The sequence below is a fragment of the Sphaeramia orbicularis genome, chromosome 5, assembly GCF_902148855.1.
Source record: "Sphaeramia orbicularis chromosome 5, fSphaOr1.1, whole genome shotgun sequence".
Lineage (NCBI taxonomy): Eukaryota > Metazoa > Chordata > Actinopteri > Kurtiformes > Apogonidae > Sphaeramia > Sphaeramia orbicularis.
The window spans coordinates 3,521,989-3,544,769 of NC_043961.1; the positions used below are offsets into that span (position 1 = coordinate 3,521,989).

At 35.8% G+C, this 22,781-nt stretch overlaps 1 protein-coding gene across 1 annotated transcript in view; it reads right to left on the bottom strand.

Annotated features, from left to right (window-relative positions):
• The window catches only part of klhdc8a (kelch domain containing 8A), a 144,694-nt gene extending 143,477 nt beyond the window's left edge, over nt 1–1,217 (bottom strand). Inside the window, exon 1 of the mRNA XM_030135506.1 lies at nt 811–1,217. The gene's annotated coding sequence lies outside the window, so the exon portion shown is untranslated. The remainder of the gene's footprint in view (nt 1–810) is intronic.
• Nucleotides 1,218–22,781: the final 21,564 nt, after the last annotated feature.

The following is a 22,781-nucleotide window of genomic DNA, read 5'->3' on the forward strand; positions in this document are numbered from 1 at the left end:
CATATAGTGTATACATGCATGAAACTTAACTGATATTATGGTCAAAATTCTATTAAACAGGTGAGTTAAATGGATGCACAACCATTAAAACTAACACTAAGGTAAAGCATCGCGTTATCTTGACACATTAATAATGGATCCACTACATTGACGAGCTATTAATATGCATGTGATCATCAGTATTGGGTCTGGAGTGAGTATTATGCAAATTAATAGGCCTCATGGTATTTCATTTCAATGTTATTCTGATGAATATGACTGAAAAGGAGTGTTTTTGTCCTGATTTTATAATATTATTTCAACATTCTATCATATTAGAATGTCAGTTACATAAATGCAGTTTATTATGTCCATGTATTTGTATTACTGCATGTTAAATATAACCATAATACTTGTGATATTGGTATTTAAGGCTGTTTTTAAGGAACATTTAACAAAATATAGTGTACATATGCATGAAACTTAACTGATATTATTGTCAAATTCTATTAAGCAGGTGAGTTAAATGGATGCACAATCATTAAAACTAACATTAAGGTAAAGTATCGCGTTATCTTCAGACGTTAATACTGGATCCACTACATGGACGCGCATTACGCACCTCAACTCGAATAAACAGTAACTTTGAGAGGGATTCCGCTCACGATGGCGCCACGTAATGTAACGAGTAACGAAATACCTGCAGATAAAGTACTACCATGACTTTCCAACTGAGCCAGGAGTGGTGGGAACATGCCCAAGTGGAACACGCACATCCACAGCATCCACAGCGTCTCATGACACGCGTCCTCACCGGTGCGACTTACTTACTTTTCCCCCGGTTTTGTCTTTTTTTTTTTTGTTTTTGTTTTTTTCTTTCTCCGTCGTTCCTCTGTGTGATCCTGTGATCCTTTATCCTTCTCCTCCCTCTCTCCTCCTCTTTTGTGGATGCCAGACGGAGCAGGAGCAGGAGGAGGAACCGGATCCGGGTGGAGAAGGGGATCGACGTGAGGCGGAATAACGGCTCCCCTCCGCACCCAGAGCGCACGGACGGAGGAGCGGCTTGGTTCCACGGCGCAGCCCCGGACGCTCACCGAGCCTCATGTATCGCCATTATGTGGGTCAGGGATGAAGTATTCATCTGCGGCTTTCCCCGCACAAGTTCACGTTCAGCCTAGTGATGGTACAATCCGGAGAGAGAGGGAGAGAGCCGCGCGTTGTTCTGTGTTTGTGATAACCTATATTTGTGGAGGAGCCTCACACACTGCTTCATGTATTCAAAGTGAATGGGCTTTACTCTGAACCAGGTGTTCCTCTGGGCTCTGGACTAATAGGGGCTCTAATAATAGGCCCCTATAGTAGCCTATATATTATATAGGTTAAATAGAGCATATGTTAAAGGAGGTGGGAATCCATTATTTATGAGCTATAGGTAAAGAGGTGTGGGTTTCAAAGCAACCATCAACCTTTAATAGGATCTAATCTACATAAATATAGGATTAATAACCCAGAAAGAGTCAGAGCTACTTTTAGGGCACTTCCCAAAGGAATTTTTCTCCATATTTAACCTTTTTTTAAGTGATTTATCTCCATTTACTATAATATTATGCTTAGTATTTAGCTTATTTCCAGTGTAAATCAGATATTTGCCTATATTTAATCCACTGATCATGTAGATGTTTATAAAAGCTCAGAAAAGTCACAGAAAAATGACTTTTTCAACGAAGAAATCAGCTGAATGTAAATACTAGTGTGTCCATCCACTGTCATTGATCCAACTCCATGGGTTTTACTGGTGAATCAATGTTGTAGAAGATGACGGTGTTTCCATGGTAACTACGGAGCCTCTGAATGTCCAAATGGGTCATATCTGATGACCATGAAAAGATGAAGAACTGAATTTTATCAGAATTATATATAGAATTAGTGGTTCAAAAGTTATTAAACATTTTAGATCAGTGGATGGTTTTGGTCTTTATGAGTTAAAGGTAGTTGGGAATAAATTATTTATGAGCTATAGGTAAAGACCAAGAGAGAGGGAGAGAGCCGCGCGTTGTTCTGTGTTTGTGATAACCTATATTTGTGGAGGAGCCTCACACACTGCTTCATGTATTCAAAGTGAATGGGCTTTACTCTGAACCAGGTGTTCCTCTGGGCTCTGGACTAATAGGGGCTCTAATAATAGGCCCCTATAGTAGCCTATATATTATATAGGTTAAATAGAGCATATGTTAAAGGAGGTGGGAATCCATTATTTATGAGCTATAGGTAAAGAGGTGTGGGTTTCAAAGCAACCATCAACCTTTAATAGGATCTAATCTACATAAATATAGGATTAATAACCCAGAAAGAGCCAGAGCTACTTTTGGGGCACTTCCCAAAGGAATTTTTCTCCATATTTATCCTTTTTTTTTTAAGTGATTTATCTCCATTTACTATAATATTATGCTTAGTATTTAGCTTATTTCCAGTGTAAATCAGATATTTGCCTATATTTAATTCACTGATTATGTAGATGTTTATAAAAGCTCAGGTTAAAGTTGAGAGTTATAATATCAGAACTGGAAAAAAAAATGAAGAAAAAGTGACTTTTTCAGTAAACATATCATTATCCTGAACATAAACCCAGTGTCCCCATCCACTGTCATTGATCCAACTCCATGGGTTTTACTGGTGAATCAGTGTTGTAGAAGATGACGGTGTTTCCATGGTAACTACGGAGCCTCTGAACATCCACATGGGTCATATCTGATGACCATGAAAAAATGAAAAACTGTATTTTACCTGAATTATTTCAATGTATTGATAGGATTAGTGGTTCAAAAGTTATTAAACCTTTCAGATCAGTGGATGGTTTTAGTCTTTATGGGTTAAAGGTGGTTGGGAATAAATTATTTAAGCAGAGGTGAGTAGATATTTATCCTTTTTTTAAGTGATTTATCTCCATTTATTATAATATTATGCTCAGTATTTTGCTTATTTCCAGTGTAAATCAGATATTTTCCTATATTTAATTCACTGATTATGTAGATGTTTATAAAAGCTCAGGTTAAAGTTGAGAGTTATAATATCAGAACTGGGGAAAAAAATGAAGAAAAAGTGACTTTTTCAGCAAACATATCATTAACTGAATGTAAATACTAGTGTGTCCATCCACTGTCATTGATCCAACTCCATGGGTTTTACTGGTGAATCAATGCTGTAGAAGATGACAGTGTTTCCATGGTAACTACGGAGCCTCTGAGCGTTCAAATGGGTCATATCTGATGACCATGAAAAGATGAAGAACTGTATGTTATCTGAATTATTTCAACATATTGATAGGATTAGAGGTTCAAAAGTTATGAAACATTTTAGATCAGTGGATGGTTTTGGTCTTTATGGGTTAAAGGTAGTTGAGAATAAATTATTTATGAGTTATAGGTAAAGACCAAGCAGAGGTGTGGGTTTGAAAGCAACCATCAACCTTTAATAGGATCTAATCTACTTAAATATAGGATAAATAACCCAGAAAGAGCCAGAGCTACTTTGGTGACACTTCCCAAATTAATTTTTCTCTATATTTAACCTTTTTTAACTGATTTATCTCCATTTATTATAATATTATGCTCAGTATTTTGCGTATTTTTACTGTAAATCATGTAGTTTCCTATATTTAATTTAGATGTTCATGAAAGCTCAGTGTAAATTCAAAGGTTATTGCATCAAAACAGAGAAGTATTTTGCTTATTTCCAGTGCAAATCGGATATTTTCCTATATTTAATTCACTGATTATGTAGATGTATATAAAAGCTCAGGTTAAAGTTGAGGGTTATTATATCAGAAAAAGAGAAAACTGATAAAAAAAAGTGACTTTTTCAACAAAGATATCACTTGAATGTAAATACTAGTGTGTCCATCCACTGTCATTGATCCAACTCCATGGGTTTTTACTGGTGAATCAGTGTTGTAGAAGATGACGGTGTTTCCATGGTAACTACGGAGCCTCTGAACGTCCAAATGGGTCATATCTGATGACCATGTAAAGATGAAGAACTGTATTTTACACCAATTATTTACATGTATTGATAGAATTAGTGGCTCAACAGGTATTAAACAGTTTAGATCAGTAGATGGTTTTGTTCGATGGTGGATGTTTGGGTCTTTATGGGTTAAGGAGCTTATAGGTCAGATCTGTCCATTGGATAAATAATGCAGTTAGAAGTTAATTTACCCCTAAAGGTATCATTCAAGCATCAGTATCCCCCCCCCCCCCCCCCCCATCATCTATTTAAGTCATTGGTACTTTCACAGAGGTTGTGCATATTTCACAGCAAAAAAGCAACTTTTTTTTTTTTTTTTTTTCTGCAATAAAGTCGATTTTTCTGACCCTTCACAGCCTGAACAAGTGGTTCCAGGTACAACAAACCCCGCCCCTCCCACATATTGTAGCTTATTTTGGCATCGATCCAGCGGATGTCATCACGTCTATGCATGTGCTGATGTCTGCATATCAATTGTCTCTATATATGTGCCAAATTTGAAGCAAATTGAAACAAAATTGATGTTTTTATAGACATTTGAAATTTCGCCCATTATAAGTAAATGGAAGAAGAAACAAGATTTTAAAAATTCCTAAAAAATTTGAAGTTTGACCTACTTTTTCCAAAATGTAATCACATCTATTCTGCATCACTGGCAATGTATAAACCCAATTTGGTATGAATTCAACCAATAGTTTTGCTGCTACAGATGTGAAAGTTTGCCCATTATATATAAAAAAATTAATTGAAATAAATAAATAATAAATAAATAAATTGAAGAAGAAAAAAGATTTTAACCCTTTCATGCATAGGTCACTTCAGTGGACAGTTCTTCTCCAGCTGTTCTCTTTTATATTAATGGGTTTTGTTGTTTTAGTTCCATATCAGCCAACACAGTGGACACTTATGCACCATCCCATACACTGTAATTCAGACCATTACTGTAACTTTGCTGTTCTTGATAAACCTAATCTGCAGTAACATGTTTGAGTGTAAATCAGTTGTTATTTGTTAGACAAGAAGGTTTTTTTTTGCATATTATCTCCATGAAGTCAGCAATTACTAGCATTAGAATATGTTAAAATGTGAGATTCAGATTAGCAGCATTAAAAATGTTTTTATTTCATTGTTTTCATCTCACTTTCTGATATTGGGTTTTAAACACGTTTCTTTACTTCAAAAATTAAATGCATGGATATTTTTGTAACTCCATAGAAAAAAAAAAAACCTTGATCGCATTGTTTTTTTCACGCCTAAGGAGGAATAAAACACTGAAGAAAAAAATCTTGACTAAGGTTCTCACAATTTGTGCATGAAAGGGTTAAAAATTCATTCAAAAAATTTAACTTTGACCTACTTCTATTCTGGGTCACTGGCAATCTATAAACCCAATTTGGTATGAACCAATTTTTTTTTTTTTTTGCTTAAGTGTTAAATAAACAAACAAATAAAACAAACAAACAAATTGAACCAAAAACAATACCCCTTGCCTCCTCTTTGGGGGGCGGGATAATAAAGGAATGAGCCAATCATTTGTGTGAACCAGACGTCATGTGACAACAACAGTAATGGAGCTGGATCTGCTGATTTCTAGCCACACTTAGTATATTAGTACAAAAGATGAAAATTATAAAGATTATGAGGTGATGAAGTAGCATCAACTTGTAAACAACCGGACTATGAGGATCAGGAGGAGCTCATGTGATGTGAGGTTGGTGTGTGTCTTTGTACGTGGACATGGACCCAGAGGACCAGAGGACACTGGACCAGACTGATTGGACACCCAGGCAGCAGATGAGGCTCCAGGTGGTGTTGAATCCATTACTATTTCTGGAAAAACGACTTGGAACGAGTGTCGCAAACTCCCATCGCTGCCAGTGTGAATAGATCTGATGTCAAATATTTGCACGTTTCACACTTTTTTTCTGCATACAGACCTGAACTGATGCATGAGGAGCTGCTCATTTCTTAAACAACCATCGGTTTTATAGAGAAAATAAAGATTAGACTGTTTGAATGGATAAAGGTCATGTGGTCTGATGAGTCCAGACTGACCCTGGTACAGAGTGATGAAGACAGGTGGATGACAGGATTACCCATAATGCCTAGTGCAGGGGTCTTCAACTCATTTTCTTTCAGGTTCCACATTCAGCCTGATTTGATCTCCAGTGTGCCGGACCAGTAAAATAATAACAAATTAACCTATAAATAATGACAACTGCAAAAATTTTTAATGCAAAAAAACCCCAAAACGATTAAATGATGAAAATACTTACTTTTAGAAAGTATTAAAAAACAACAACAACTGAACTTTAAATTAAAAAACTGAAAAAAAAATTTAGTGCAATTTTAACAATATTCTGCCTCTGCTTCTCATTTGTATCAGAATCAGATCTACAAAGACACTAAACACTGAGGAACAGGAAGAAAAGAGTTCAAATTGGGCTGAATTTTCTTTAGACATTTCAGGTTGTTCATATTTGTTCAGGTTATTCACATTTTATTGTTACAGGATAGTTTTGTAAATGTAAAATATTTTCTTAATTTAATGTTATTTTTTGCACTAACACAAAGACAAAAAATAGAAGTTTGTATTATTTATAGACATAATGTGAGATTATTTTTTTCTCATCAAACCCAGTAGTAAATCTGCAGTCATTCTTTTTTGTCATTTCTTCTGCTGTTATTATTGGACTGTAGATCAGATTGGTCTGTATGTGGAACCACAACTAAAATGAGCTCCACAGCCTGGACTGTGGAATTTATACACTTTGTAAATTCATCCCAGGGGCCAGATTGGAACCTTTGGGGGGGGGGGGGGGGGACGCATTTGGCCCCCGGAACACATGTTTGACACCCCTGGCCTAGTGCCTACAGTACAAGGCTGTGGGGTCAGTGTTATGATCTGGTGTTGGTTATGTTAATTAAGTTACGTATCCATGAAATGAGGTCAGCTGAACCCGAATATACATACATACATACATACATATAACCAGGTCTGAACATCAGTTGATTTTTTTTTTCTTCATATCTCAAGAACAAATTAGAAAAGCACTCGGAGAGCGCAGACCTCCACCAACGCAGATCAGTCCCCCACCACCACCAAAATTTAATAATTTGCTCCTTGTGCCAGTATCAACATTTCCTGAAAACTTTGTCAAAATCCTTCCATAACTTTTAGAGTTATCTTGCTAACAGACAGACAAACAAACACACCCCAATGAAAACATAACCTCTGCCGTCCTTGGCAGCGGTAACCAGAAAAGTGTGATTCAGGATATTTTCACACATGGATTGGACACCACAGAGTCCAAACCTGAGCCACATTGAGTGTGTTTGTGATAGTTTTTTAGTTTTTAGATTTTTATTACTGTTATTATTACCTCACCTCTCGAGGGGGAGGCACGGGGTATTGTTTTGGTTCAGTTTGTTTGTTTGTTAACCGTCTAGCAGCAAAACTATTGGTTGAATTCATTCCAAATTTGGTTTATAGATTGCCAGTGATCCAGAATAGATCTCATTACATTTTGGGAACAGTAGGTCAATTACATTTTTTATGAATATTTTAAATCCCCCCCGCCCCCCCCATTTACTTAGCCAATCCAATCCAACTTTATTTGTAAAGTACTTTAAAACAACCCCAGTGAACCAAAGTGCTGTACAAGAAAATAAGTAAAAACCAAAATAACAGAGTAAAATACAAGAATAGATTATAAATAAATAAAAATACAGAATAGATAAAACCTGAATAAAAGAATAAAATACAAGAATAGATTAAAAACATAAAAAGCTGTACAATTAAAAACAACAACATAATAATGGGCGAAATTTCAACTGCCTGTAGCAGCCAAACTATTGGTTGAATTCAGACCAAATTTGGTTTATAGACCGCCAGTGACCCAGAATAGATGTGGTTACATTTTGGGAACAGTAGGTCAAAGTTTAAATTTTTTATTATTTTTTTTTATTTTTTTCCCCATTTACTTAGCCAATCCAATCCAATCCAACTTTATTTGTAAAGTACTTTAAAACAACCACAGTGAACCAAAGTGCTGTACAAGAAAATAAGTTAAAACCAAAATAACAGAGTAAAATACAAGAAAAGATTAAAAATAAATGAATAAATAAAAATACAGAAGAATAGATAAAACCTGAATAAAAGAATAAAATACAAGAATTGACTAAAAACATAAAAAGCTAATAATAATAAAAAGCATAATAATGGGCGAAATTTCAAATGCCTGTAGCAGCCAAACTATTGGTTGAATTCAGACCAAACTGGGTTAATAAATTGCAAGTGACCCAGAATAGATGTGGTTACATTTTGGGAAAAATAGGTCAAAGTTCAAATTTTGTATACATTTTTATGTATTTTTTTCTATCTTATGTTATAATGGGTAAAATTTCAAATGTCTACAAAAACATCAATTTTGTTTCAATTTACTTCAAACTTGCCACATGTATAGAACCAATTGTTATGCTGACATCAGTACACTCCATGGATTCATGCCAAAGTAAAATACAATACCTGTGAGGGGCGGGGTTTGTTGTGCCTGGCACCACTTGTTTTTATTTTAAATGGTTTTTTCTTGTTTTTTTTGCACTATCCTTATGTACGTATACTTTTTTCTTGCACTTTATTCTGCTGTAGCCTTCACCCTTTAATTTCCCCGTTGTTGGATCAATAAAGCCTAATCTAATGTAATCTAATCTGCTGAGGTAAACTTTACATAGTGGTCCAACTCTCTGTCATTAATGCATTATCTTGCAAAAAGAAAATGAATGCAGCTCTGATGGTAATAAATGTTGACACTTTTACAGTGATATTGCATAACAAATGTGTCCTGTAATTAAAGCTAAAGGCACTCCAACAAAATACTGAGTGTGACTTCTTCTTCTTCTTTTTTTTTTTTTTTTTTTTTCCAAGCAGTATACAGGATCTGCTGAACACTGATGCAAATGCCTCTATTATTCATAAACCAGGCTATAATTCATCACATGGACCTCACCTACAACCTTGAACATGCATCTGTTTCCTCTTCCTCCTGCTTTTTCTCTAACGTGCCGCTGTGTTTACTGCATACTAAGATAATGACCCTATGGTAAAATTTTCATTACATTAATAGAATGAATTTCATCTCACAGTTTTCTCATAAACATCACCCCTGCTGACAACCTCATTGTTATTCAGATGACAGAAGATGGGTTAGCTCGCTAGTTAATATTAACGGTATTTCCCACACGAGAAACAGTGTCAACACAGTGTCTGACTAGTTAGCTTGTTAATTATTAATATTTTTTTTAATTACTTATATTCTGGGTGGTGAAAACGCTCCTTATGTCTCTCCTGTTACTTGTTGGTGACAAATACAAAGCATATTTACTCGATGTAACTCCACTTCTACACGTTTCGATCTGTAACAGGCTTTACTTTCTGAATATGATAGTGGGAATGACATAACATAAATAACGATAGGGACATTTCTGCCTTTACCGAGTATTTGTAGAGACATGTCCCTACTGTCCATATGTAAATCTGCGCCTTTGAGAATGAACAACACTTTATGAATCCTACTTTTTCAATATACATCTAACCGATGCAGCTGTGCTCTGCTCATAAACACCCAGTTGCCTACTTGAGCTTCCTACTCATTTTCATAATTAGATTTTCACAGCATTTTCCCCTGCGGTTTTCACAGACAACTTCTTTATCATATTCTCACTTCTGTTATTGTCTTTAAAGCCTTGTCTTCCTTTTTGCTTCTCTGTAACAGTTTACAACGTGGATTATTAGCGTGTCTACAAAGACTTATACACCATCACACTGTAAATATATTCTGTATCTTCTGGCTGTTCCAAAGTGGACACCAGAGAAAGTGCATCAGCTCAAGTAGCATTTGCATGTTACATAATGATCACAGTAATTAGATTCACTCACAGTCGTGTTGACATCCAGACACAGTGGAAGTTGCGAACCAAAGTGATGGCGTAACAGTGTTTCCCATTAATGATATAGACTGTGGGTCCCTGTCATAGTCTGCTGTTTCCTGACACAGTCCTGTAATGAACTGAAAATACTGAGCAGAGTCTCACTTTAAAATGTAAATTCATTTTGGGTCAAATTTCATACACGCTGGTAACATTTTAATGCACAGACACTACCTGTTATGAGTAGGGCTGTCAAAATTCATGCGTTAACACAGATTAATCCATCAACATGATTAATCTGATTACAATTTTTAACGCAATTAACCCATCTGCAGCATAGAATGACTCTGAATGTCTCTGCCAATGCATTTGGGTCAGTTCGTCGAAGTGGAGTTAGCGTCACACAAGCGCAAATAGTCAGTTGATCCGTTAGTGACAGGCAGCAGAACCAACCCATAAAGATGGAAGACGCTAAACAGCACGTTGGCCCTCTGGAAGGAAATATAAGGCCAAAAAAACCCCAAGATGGAACAGTCGACAGACATAAAGTATACTTATCGCCATTAAAAACGCACGGTTCAAATATGTGGTGTAATTTCTAGAAAATTATTTGCTCAGGTGTGTTGAGCCACATTATGTAATAAATTCCTATTATGTAATAAAAGTTCAAAATGTAATAAGAATGTCACGTCATCTTGTAATAAAGCCGCATTATGTAACAAGCTGACACATTTTGTAATAAACCACGTCAATGCATTATATAGTAAATTTTAATTATTACAGTTTGAGAGATGTATTAAAAAATGCACTTGACACATTTTTATTTAAAAAAAAATGTAATAACATGGTTCATTATGTAATAACAATCCAAATTAATGTATTTCAGAGCAATTTAGAAGAAATTAGTGACAGGAGCTACAGGTAATGGAATCAGAACTTTAACCACACAGTTTAAAGATTAATTTAGCACATTACAATTTCCTGAAAATAAAAATGTTTCAAGTGCATTTTGTAATAAATTTCTCAAATTTTAATAACTGACTACATAATGCAAAAACATTTACTATATAATGCATTGAGGTAGTTTATTACAAAATGTGTCAGTTTATTACATAATGCAGCTTTATTACAAGATAACGTGACATTCTTATTACATTTTCAACTTTTATTACATAATGGGAATTTATTACATAATGCAGCTCAACAAGGTGCCTGTTTTGTATACAGTATGTTGCTCACGAGATGAAAAAAATACAGCTGTTAACTAACAGCTGTATTTTTTTTCATTTCCGATCTGTGTGTCGTTGGCGTTTGCATTAATCCCTTAATGTCGGACATTGAGTCGAATCTTTTGTACAGAGTCACGTTTGACTGGTAACTTCAGGTGTGGTCAATAGTCTATATAAAGGCACCAAAGAAAACGGCCAAATGTTTTTGCACAAAATCCTACGACTTATGATACAGCAGAGAGAATGTGCCATTGGCAAGTTATGAGCAGGTCTGAGCCGTGGTGAAGTCGCTCACTGTCATCGCAGTACAATCAGTCGTCTGAGTGTCGGATCGGTGCCAGATCGGATCGGATCGGATCCCTCAGGACAGGATCATGAGACTTGTCATTTCCATACGTCGTCGCTGCACTATTTGTTTGGAATCCAGAGGTGGACTGTTGAGCCGTATTATGTAATAAATTCCCATTATGTAATAAAAGTTCAAAATGTAATAAGAATGTCACGTCATTTTGTAATAAAGCCGCATTATGTAATAAACTGACGCATTTTGTAATAAACTACCTCAATGCGTTATGTAGTAATTTTTTTCGCATTGTGTAGTAAGTTATTACAATTTGAGGAATTTATTACAAAATGCACTTGACACATTTTTATTTTCAGGAAAATGGACTGGAGCTGATCTCTGTGACATAAATTGATAAAACACACAATAAATGTTTGCTGTTCAATCTGAGGGTTAGGGTGAGGTTGTCAAGGAACATTTTTCCAAGATGATAAGATACTGTATCAGACACAGCTGACACGGCAATAGAATAACAATGTGATAAATTAATCTTTAAACTGTGTGGTTAAAGTTCGGATTCCATTACCTGTAGCTCCTATGACTAATTTCTTCTAAATTGCTCTGAAATTATATTAATTTGGACTGTTCTTACATAATGAACCATGTTATTACATGTTTTTAAAAAAAATAAAAATATGTCAAGTGCATTTTGTAATAAATTTCTCAAATTGTAATAACTTACTACATAATGTTAAAAAATGTACTATATAATGCGTTGGTGTAGTTTATTACGAAATGCGTCAGTTTATTACATAATGCAGCTTTAGTACAAGATGACGTGACATTCTTATTACATTTTGAACTTTAATTACATAATGGTAATTTATTACATAATGTGGCTCAACATGGACACACCCAATACTGAATGAGGACACTTTCAGTTTCTGAGTACCTGTATTCAGTGACTGAATAAATGTGTCAAGTTGATCCCAATTTGTCCACATTTCATTCTCTAATGACCAGTGCTTCCCTCTTTAATATGAAGGTAACCCAAAACCAATTAATTTAACACAGCTCCACATACACATACATATTATTCTGACTTGTGTGTTTTCAATGGTGCCGAGTATATTATACACACTCTGCAGGAAGGAGTTTTCTTTTCACCGAAGCACTTCCATCTTAAAACACCACATTAAAGCGATGCATACTTTAGTCGGGGATTCTGCTAGCACTTCGGCTAATGAGTCACCCAACTTACGACAAACCCGTTAAGTGCAGATATATTCCCTTCTTTCTTGAGTCTGTTTGTGCTTGCAAAATGAAACTTGATTAATATAGATGAAAAATTAATTATATTTAATCGTGATTAATCGAAATTAATCCATAGCAACCCTGTGATTAATCTGATTAAAAGTTTTAATTGTTTGACAGCACTAGTTATGAGATATATACTTAGTGGCATTAAAAACGCACGGGTCAGAATAATATATATATATTTAGAGATATATTAAATTAATTGGTTTGGGATTACCTTCATATTAAAGAGGGAAGCACTGGTCATTAGAGAATGAATTGTGGACAAATTGTGATAAACTCAACACGATTATTCAGTCACTGAATACAGGTACTCAGAAACTTAACCCTTTCATGCATAGGTCACTCCAGTGGACAGTTCTTCTCCAGATGTTCTCTTGTATATTCATGGGTTTGGTTATTTTAGTTCCATATCAGCCGACACAGTGGACACTTACGCATCATCTCATACACTGACATTCAGACCATTACTGTAACTTTGCTGTTCTTGACAAACCTGATCTGCACTAACATGTTTGAGTGTAAATCAATTGTTATTTGTTAGACAAGAAGTTTTTTGTTTTTTTTTTGCACATTATCTCAATGAAGTGAGGAATTAATAGCATTACAATGTTAAAATGTGAGAAGACATCAGATTAGCAACATTAAACATGTTTTTATTTCATTGTTTTCATATTGTCATACCCGCAGCCAGACGTTAGTCTGGTTTTGTCTGTCTTTCATGTTTTGTTTGTCACTTCCTGTTTTATTTTGTTAAGTTTCCCCTCATGTGTCTTGTCTGTCGTCTTTACTTCCTGTTCCCTGATTGTTCTGACCTCTCACCTGATTACCTGTCTCCGCCCTGATTTGCTCCACCTGTGTCTAGTTGTCTTCCCTCCCTTTTGTGTATTTAAACCCTGTCTCTTCCTCCTGTCAGACGCCAGTTTGTAACTCTCGTAGTTCTTACCAGCGTTTTGACCTCGTTTGTCTGCCTGTTTTTGGATTCCTCGGTTTCTCGTCTTCTGCCTGCTCCCTGTCTGGTTTTTGTCTGCCTCTTCGGATACCTGGTTTTGACCTTCTCGCTCTGACTACCGGTACATGAGTTTTTGCCTTGTTCTTATGTCCTGTTGCTCGATTGATAGCCTGCCTGTGTATGACCTGTTTCCGTCCCTGACCTCCCTTTGCTTTTCCCTAGTCGGGAAAGAAACCCCTAACACCGCTCGGGGAGACGGGCTGTCGCCCTCGATCCAGAGGACGAATCGGAGGAGGATATCATCCACCATTATCCTCAAGATTCTGTCACTAATAATATTATTTCACCTGTGTGTGAACAATAAATCTTTTGAATCATACTCTTGGTGCTTGAGTTCTGCATTTGGATTCTGTGTTTGTACTAACGCCATTACACATATCACTCTCTGATATTGGGTTTTAAACACGTTTCTTTACTTCAAAAATTAAATGTATGGATATTTTTGTAATTCCACAGAAAAAAAAAAACTCGATTGCATTGTTTTTTTCATGCCTAAGGAGGAATAAAAACACTGAAGAAAAAAATCTTGACTAAGGTTTTCACAATTAATGCATGAAAGGGTTAATGTGTCATCATTCAATATCAGGTGTGTCCACCTCTGGCTTCCGAACAAGCAGTGCCGCAACGACACATGAAACTGTCCTGAGGGATCTGATCCGACCCGATCTGGCACTCAGACGACTGAATGTACGGCGCAGACAGCGAGCGACTTCACCACGGCTCAGACCTGCTTCTACGTCATGGCATTTTGAGCTGGCAAAAACATTTGGGCCTTTTCTTTGCTGTCTTTATATCACAACTTAAGTACCAGTCAAGCGTGAGTCTGTACAAGAGATTGGACTTAATATCTGACATTAAGGGATTAGTCCAAACGCTGATGTGGCGTGTCGGGAATGAGAAAAACACGGCTGTTAACTATGTTACTTACCTCATGAGCAACATATATAAAATAGGTACCAGAGCAAATCATTACACCACATTTTCAACCATGCATTTTTTAATGGCGCTAAGTATATGTAAACTATCAGCAACCAAAACCTCCAGGATTTTCAACTGCCTGGAAACAGAATCCAGAGAATATGATAGACCTCTAATTTCCCCTCAGATTGTTTTAGCAACAACGTACTGAAACATAATTATGGATTTTTTGTCCAGTGATGTCAAAAAAACCTGAAAAACTACAGCTTTCAGTCGGGTGTCATCATTTCCAGTCCTCATTGTGGGACTTTATGCCCCTTAGTCACATCTTAAAACAGGGATTGGGTCAGCAGATTAGTAGAATGCATAGGAAGTATTATATGATAAAAAGTGTTGTTGACATACACCGTTTTGTTGTATTGAACCCTACTTAAAATCAAAAGCCATATATTGCAATATGGTTTTGACTTTAAGGAGGGTTCAACAGAACGGAGGCGGTCGAGTGGTAATTCCAGTGATATTAAATAAATTGCATTACTTTTATTATCATTAGAACGTGTAATCCTTTCCTCAGGGTAAATACAGATGAATCATAGAGGGAGCAGCCGGCGCTGAAAAGGCATAATAATGAGTAATGATGTTCGCACTGTACTAACTTTACTTTTCATAATAAGATTTAGGGTTTACAATGTGTTGGGCTTGAAAATAGTATGACAGAGCCCGGTACCGTCCCTGTTCAAACCTCATCCCCCCCGACAGAGTACTGTATCGCTTACTTTATGCGATTTAGAATGATAGGCAGTTCTGCTTGTGTGCTGCTGTCAGATACCCTCCAGAAAATCAAGCCATCCTTCTCTCACTGCCGAGGATACTTTTTCTGCCTCCCACATCGACCCCCCCACCCCTTCCTCCCTCTTCCTCCTCCTCCTCTTCCACTAACGCTGTTTTTTAAAGCCAGATTGAGGGACCGTGGCCCAGAAATCCTGCTCTGAAGAAGGATCCGGACTCATAGTCAGCGCTGCCGTCTGCCCTCTAGGGACCTAGCCTGATTACAGCACCATCATTCTCTCTCATTTAGTTGTGGACACACACATACACAGTCGTACCACTGCTCTCTTGATGCACATCTGTTCTTCGCAGCTCATTGAATATGCTTTTTCAACTGCATTATTATCTTCTAAGAGCACAGAGTCCATGTGGCCTCCTGTCGGTGCATTTTCCGGCCTCTGAAGTGTTGCGAGTCTGACTGTGGAGATGCTGTAGTGGATGACAGCTGGCTGGTCATATAATTGGCTTGTCGACATGTCACTCTCTATCACTGATGTTTCCATTGGAGCAGAACACTGGTGTGAGGGAAGAATCCGCTGCTACATCTATAATTCAACTGAAACTCAAACTGTCTACAGCCAGCAGTTTTTACTTGGCAAAACTTGCTGCTTATAACATTTGGTACTGGTTTACCAGGTACTATCACTGCAGGCTTTGTTTTAGAGCAGGTCAGCAGCAGCAGCAGTAATTGGGCCAAGGTGGTTTTTGAGAGTTTGCAAACCAAATACTCAACTTTACTCAGAAGAAAAATAGCCCAGTTTTAGGAAATACACTTTTATGGGTGGGTTCACTTAAAGGAGTGATCTTTAGCTTTTTTTTCTTTCTTTTTTTTTTTTTTTTTTTTAAATGGAATTAGATAGATAGATAGATAGATAGATAGATAGATAGATAGATAGATAGATAGATAGATAGATAGATAGATAGATAGATAGATAGATAGATAGAAAAAAATGTCGGATTTAGTAAGCATCAAAATGAGTAAAGACAAAAAAAAAACTTAGGGTTAGGGTTAAAGGTGAAAAATGAACAAAATGAGACAAAAACTGAAGAAAATAGGCAAGAAAATGGAGAAAAATGAACACAAATCAGTAGCACAATGAATAAATTGATAATATTAAGATTTTGTTGCTATAGATAGATGGATAATGGGTGAAAAATACTAGATTAATTAATAAAAGTTAACAAAATTTAAAATAATGTGACCGAAATAAACATACATAATCATCAATATGGGTAAAGACAACAAATAAGCAGCAAAATGAGTGAAACATTAACAAAATGAGACAAAATTAATTTAAAAATGAACAAAATAGTTAAGAAAATGGACAAAAAAAGAGATGGATAGATAGATAGATAGATAGATAGATAGATAGATAGATAGATAGATAGATAGATAGATAGATAGATAGATAGATAGATAGATAGATAGACAGATAGATAGATAGATTTACTTTATTAATCCCCAAGGGGAAATTGAAAATGCAATATACGGTCACTGCTCCACAAAAACAGTCATACCACATTAACAATCAATAAATAAATAAATGCAGAGTGTAAGTAGCTAAGAATAAGTGAGATGAAAAAGAAAGTAGAATTAAGAGACAAAATGTGTTTTCTACTTACTACATAAAAACAATTCTTCATTTTCCCACATTTCCCTGTGGTCTCCATAAACTGTAAATGCTCTGCTTGGCTCTGAATTCTTCATTCATTCAACTCCACAGGTCCATCTTCAACCCTATTTCTGAGTAATGACACCAGAAAGGTGGTTTGGAGTGCTGGCCCTTTAAATGCACAGGAGACACTTCAGGCCCCGCCCCCTCTAGGTTGTTGGCTGTGCTGCTCTGTCCTGTTCAACCAACAACTGAACATTTTAGGTAATGGGCTCTAAGTTTGGACATATTTTCAGTCTGGACTACAACCTCTGCTGCTGACAAACAATGAAGTCTTGACCTTATATGTGCAAATGTTGTGACGTCACTAGTTATAGACATAACAAATTAAGCAGGAATTCAAACAGGTTGTAGAAATCCACTGGATTTTTGCCAGAATGAATATAAAGATAGCTTTGCAGCAGCTGGAGGGTTCAAATTCAAACTGTATGAACTATTAGGGTCCAAATACACAAATAAATGAACCACAGACTAAGAAAAGTGGGTTTAGACAAATATGAGCCCTTTAATAAATAATGACAGCTGATTCATCTGTTAGTGAAACAAACCACAAACACTGTCAAAATGAAGAGTTGAAGTTGGGTTAATGATGCAGTTTAGAAATGAAAAGAAGTCATTTATTGAAGAAAATCAGGCTTTGGGTTTAAATAAACACTTTGTCAAGGTTATATGACCTTCTTTGATTATGATGAACACGCAGTTGTAAAGTAGTGGGAACAGCTTTTTGGACACCCTTAAACGTATTTGTCTAAACCCACTTTTCTTAGTCTGTGGTTCATTTATTTGTGTATTTAGACCCTAATAGTTCATACAGTTTGATTTTGAACCCTCCAGCTGCTGCAAAACTATCTTTATATTCATTTGGGCAAAAATTGAGTGGATTTCTCCAACCTGTTTTAATTCCTGCTTAATTTGTGACGTCTATAACTGGTTACGTCACAACATTTGCACATATAAGGTCCAGATTTCCGACAAACATTTCTCCGCTCCAGCAGCAGCGGTTGTAGTCCAGACTGAAAATATGTTCAAACTTGGAGCCCATTCCCTAAAATGTTCAGTTGTTGGTTGAACAGGACAGAGCAGCACAGCCAGTAACCTGGAGGGGGGCGGGGTCATGTGTATTTAAAGGGCCAACGCTCCAAACCACCTTTCTGGTGTCATTACTCAGAAATAAGGTTGAAAATGGACCTGTGGAGCTAGGTTATTATCGTTAACGAAAACTAACGAAAGAACTGAAAAAACATTTTCGTTAACTGAAATAAATAAAAACTATAATTAAAAGAAAAAATGATAACTAACTGAAACTATATTGTGTGCTTATAAAACTAACTAAAACGTCTAAAAATTCTGGATAAAATTCCCTTCATTTTCGTCTTTGTCAATGTCGGATTGATATGAAAGCGATTGATTTCGCCCTAGCAATTTTAGCTAGCAGCACCATACGACACTTGATGGTCGTTCACTTGTGTTCACTTGTGGTTTCCAGTCGTCTTCTGGTCCCCACTCTACCTGGAAACATGGAGACTAAAGTTGGAAGGAAGCAGCAGAGTCCTGTCTGGGATTTATTTGAATACGACCACAGAGAAGAAGAGAAAAGATATAAAGAAACTAAAACCAAGCATTTAGAAAATAATCAAAACTAATAAAAACTAGCAAACCTGCTGTAAAAACTAATTAAAACTAACTTAATTAGAGAAAAAAAAGGCAAAACTAAATAAAACTAAACTATAATGAAAAATCCAAAACTATTCTAACCTTGCTGTGGAGTTGAATGAATGAAGAATTCAGACCCAAGCAGAGCATTTACAGTTCATGGAGACCACAGGGAAATGTTTGAAAATGAAGAATTCCATTTAAAAAAGCAAAATATCACTCCTTTAAGAGCAGGGGTGTCAAACATATGGCCCCCCAAATGGTCCAATCTGATCCGCAAGATGAATTTTTTCTCCTTGGTTTAATGTGAAAACATTTTTCTCAAGAAAAATGTGAATAACCTGAACAAATATGAACAACCAGAGCATTTACAGTTTATGGAGACCACAGGGAAATGTTTGCAAATGCATAATTCCATTTTAAAAAAGCGAAATATAATAATAATAATAATAATAATAATAATAATAATAATAATAATAATAATAATAATACATCGGTTTTATATAGCACTTTTCTAAGTACTCAAAGACGCTTATAAATATAAAATAAAAATAAAATAAAAATATAAATATAATATTTATCATATAATATAAAAATATAAATATCATTCCTTTAAAGTGTGTTACCTCAAATTTCCAGTGGTTCGGACACTACAAGACAGTCGACTTGAATACAACATGAATGTATGAGGCAGATTCTACATGTTTCGTATCCGTGTCCACATCCACACACTGAACTGCTGTTAGACTTCAGCCCTGCAGGTTCAGGTTAGAGGTGTGTCCAACATGGATGGAAACCGTGAACGTACCCTTCTGAGTCTGTCCATGACACCTGTTCTCTGTATTTCATCTCTGCTCACACTTGATTTAATTAGAGGCTTAGAGCTGATTAGGTGAATAAAATTATCCTCCTGATCACAGCGAGTACAAGAGAGTCTAAGGGTCACACATGGATGAGCACTGAGATCACACTCTGAGGCTGAAATTACCTCCACATCCATTCACTTTAGATTCATTTTTCAGCATGTGTTTCAAAACCGAGTCTAAAATGTTTGGTAATATCCGTGTGTTTAAGTTTAGTTTAGTTTTTATTTTTTATATGTTACACATGTTTATTATTGTGCCTCATCCATGTCATATCGCACAGATTTTTGTCACAATTTTTCATTAATTAAACCATGGGTGTCAAACTCATCATAGTTTAGGGACCAAATTCAGCCCAATATGACCTCAAGTGGGTCGGACCAGTAAAAGACAGGCAGAAACATAAAGATAGAGTGAAACATGAAGATATAAAGAGTATTCTATTATCTGTATCATATATAAAATAAAATCACATCATGAAAATGTTTACATGTATAATTTATCCTTAAAAAAATGGCAATAAAAGTAAAATTACATGAAAACGTTTACATTTACAAAATTAACCTTTCACAAAAAATATGAATACCATGAACAACCATGAACAACCTGACACTTCTCAAGAAAAATAGTGCAATTTAAAAAATATTATGCCTTAATTTATCATTTACACATGTGCATTACAACTTACAGATCACAGTGGATCTACAAATGCACAGAACATTTATTTATTTATAGTTTATAAATGTAAACTTGTTCATGTAATTTTACTTTTTTGCACCACAGCAAAGAGAAAAATTTGGAGTTGTCATTATTTATAGGTTATTATTACTCCACCCCCAAAGGGAAGGCTAGGGGTATTGTTTTTGGTTAAATTTGTTTTTTTTTTTGTTTGTTAACACTCTAGCAGCAAAACTATTGGTTGAATTCATACCATATTTGGTTTGTATATTGCCAGTGACCAGGAACAGATGTCATTACATTTTGGGAAAAGTAGGTCAAAGTTCAAATTTTTTATAGTAAGTAAATTTTATTTATAGAGCACTTTTCAAAGACAGAGAGTCACAAAGTGCTTTACAGTGCAAAATACAATTAAAATACCATTTAAAAATACAGTTAAAATACTGTTAAAGTATGATGAATACATAAAGTGCAATCGGCAATTTATTAATTTTTAAAATCTTTTTTTTCTCCCATTTACTTATAATGGGCAACATTTCAACTGTCTATAAAAAACATCGACTTTGTTTGAATTTTCTTCAAATTTGGCACATATATAGAGGCAGTTGATATGCTGACATCAGCACACACATAGACATGATGACATCAGCTGGATCGATGCCAAAATAAGCTACAATATGTGCGAGGGGCGGGGTTTGTTGTACCCGGCACCACTTGTTATAGTATTCTACCGGTGCCCCTGAACTAAGATGATTTTAACATCCTTGATTAATAATATCTTAAGTGTAATTTTTGCATTGAACAAATTCTTCCTACAGGCTGGATTTGACCCTCGCTGTGGGCTAGTGTTGGCCCATGGGTTCAGCGTACGATAATTATTGTATTTGTACAATAATTTGACCCTCCACACGATCAATAATTCCAAAACTCCTGTAATGTACAATAATTTGACCCCTTCAATACGTGGCTATTAGCAAACACAAACAGGACACATCCTGCATCTGATGTTGACCATTGTAACGTAGCACGAGTGACGTACGATGTCGCACGACTGACATACGATGTAGCACGAGTGACGTACGATGTAGCACAGCAACATGAAACGCTAAACAAAAGTTGATGAAGGTTTCAGCAGCTCAGGTGAAACATTATTTGAAGGGACACATGGTTGTGATTTTAATTTTTGATTCTAAAAGTTTAATGTTTCAGCTGCTCAAGTAAAGTGTTGTTTGAAGAGACTGAAGCAGATGGTCCTGAGCAACGTTAATTCGGATATGTACGATAATTTTCCTCAAAACACAATAATTTGAAGCTTCTGGTACGATAATTTGTCATTTCCCATCTGGCAACACTGCATTGGTTGAATGTTTGACAGTCCTGGTTTGGGCAATCCTACAGCGTATAATGACACTGTGACTAGGGCTGTGTATCGGCAAGAATCTGGTGATACGACACAAATCACAATACTAGGATCACAATACGATATATCATAATGTATCATGATACTGTTAAAAAGGCAATTTTTTGTTTGTTTCCTCCTTTTTTTAAAGGATTATTTCCTGGAATAATTGAATTACACCAGAAATCTGCACAAATACTAAACACATTTTTATTTGATCACAACAGGATTGAATGCGATATCACAAAATTTTTCTAATTCTCCTAATTTCCAAAGGAACTGACATCTGCTACTCACAGACAGTAAAATGTGCTTTTAGGATGCTTCAAATAACCATTATTTCATAAAACAGGGTTAAATAATAATAAATATCGTCTAAAATTTACTTAGGGGGTCAAATGAGTGGCCATTTTTGTCAAAAAAAAAAAAACAAAACACTTGTCATAAAGTCATAGAAGTGTGTGTAAATAATGCTAATCCATTTGTGCACAGACTACTGATATTCTTTGACAGTGGAAGCTCTATTTTCATAAATATTGGATTTGGAATAGCACGTGTATGTGAAAACTTTTGCTGGTGGACGGACGTGACATTACCCATGATGCTCTGCTCAGTCCCAGTACTTTATTAGGAATAAACTTCTAGACTTCCTATTGCTAATTGTGCTCTTCTTCATAAATGTTGGTATTGTGGATCTAAAACAATCCCAGCTGACACAAAAACACTAAATGTGTCAGTGGACGGATGTGACATGGTTGTTGTGGATCCCATCATACTGATGCTCTGCAGCCATGTCAGCGTTTACACTAATGATCCCTGTGCAAAAACTAGGAGCACTATTATTTATTGGATAGTTTAGCATCAGACTAGAGAGGAAAGAACAATATAGAATTGTTCTTGTCTTGTCTGCATAAAAATGCTTCTTATTGTAAAACTGTTGATGTAAACAGTGCTGTGTGCCATTCTTCATGTGTGTATTGGTGGAACAGAAGCAGGAT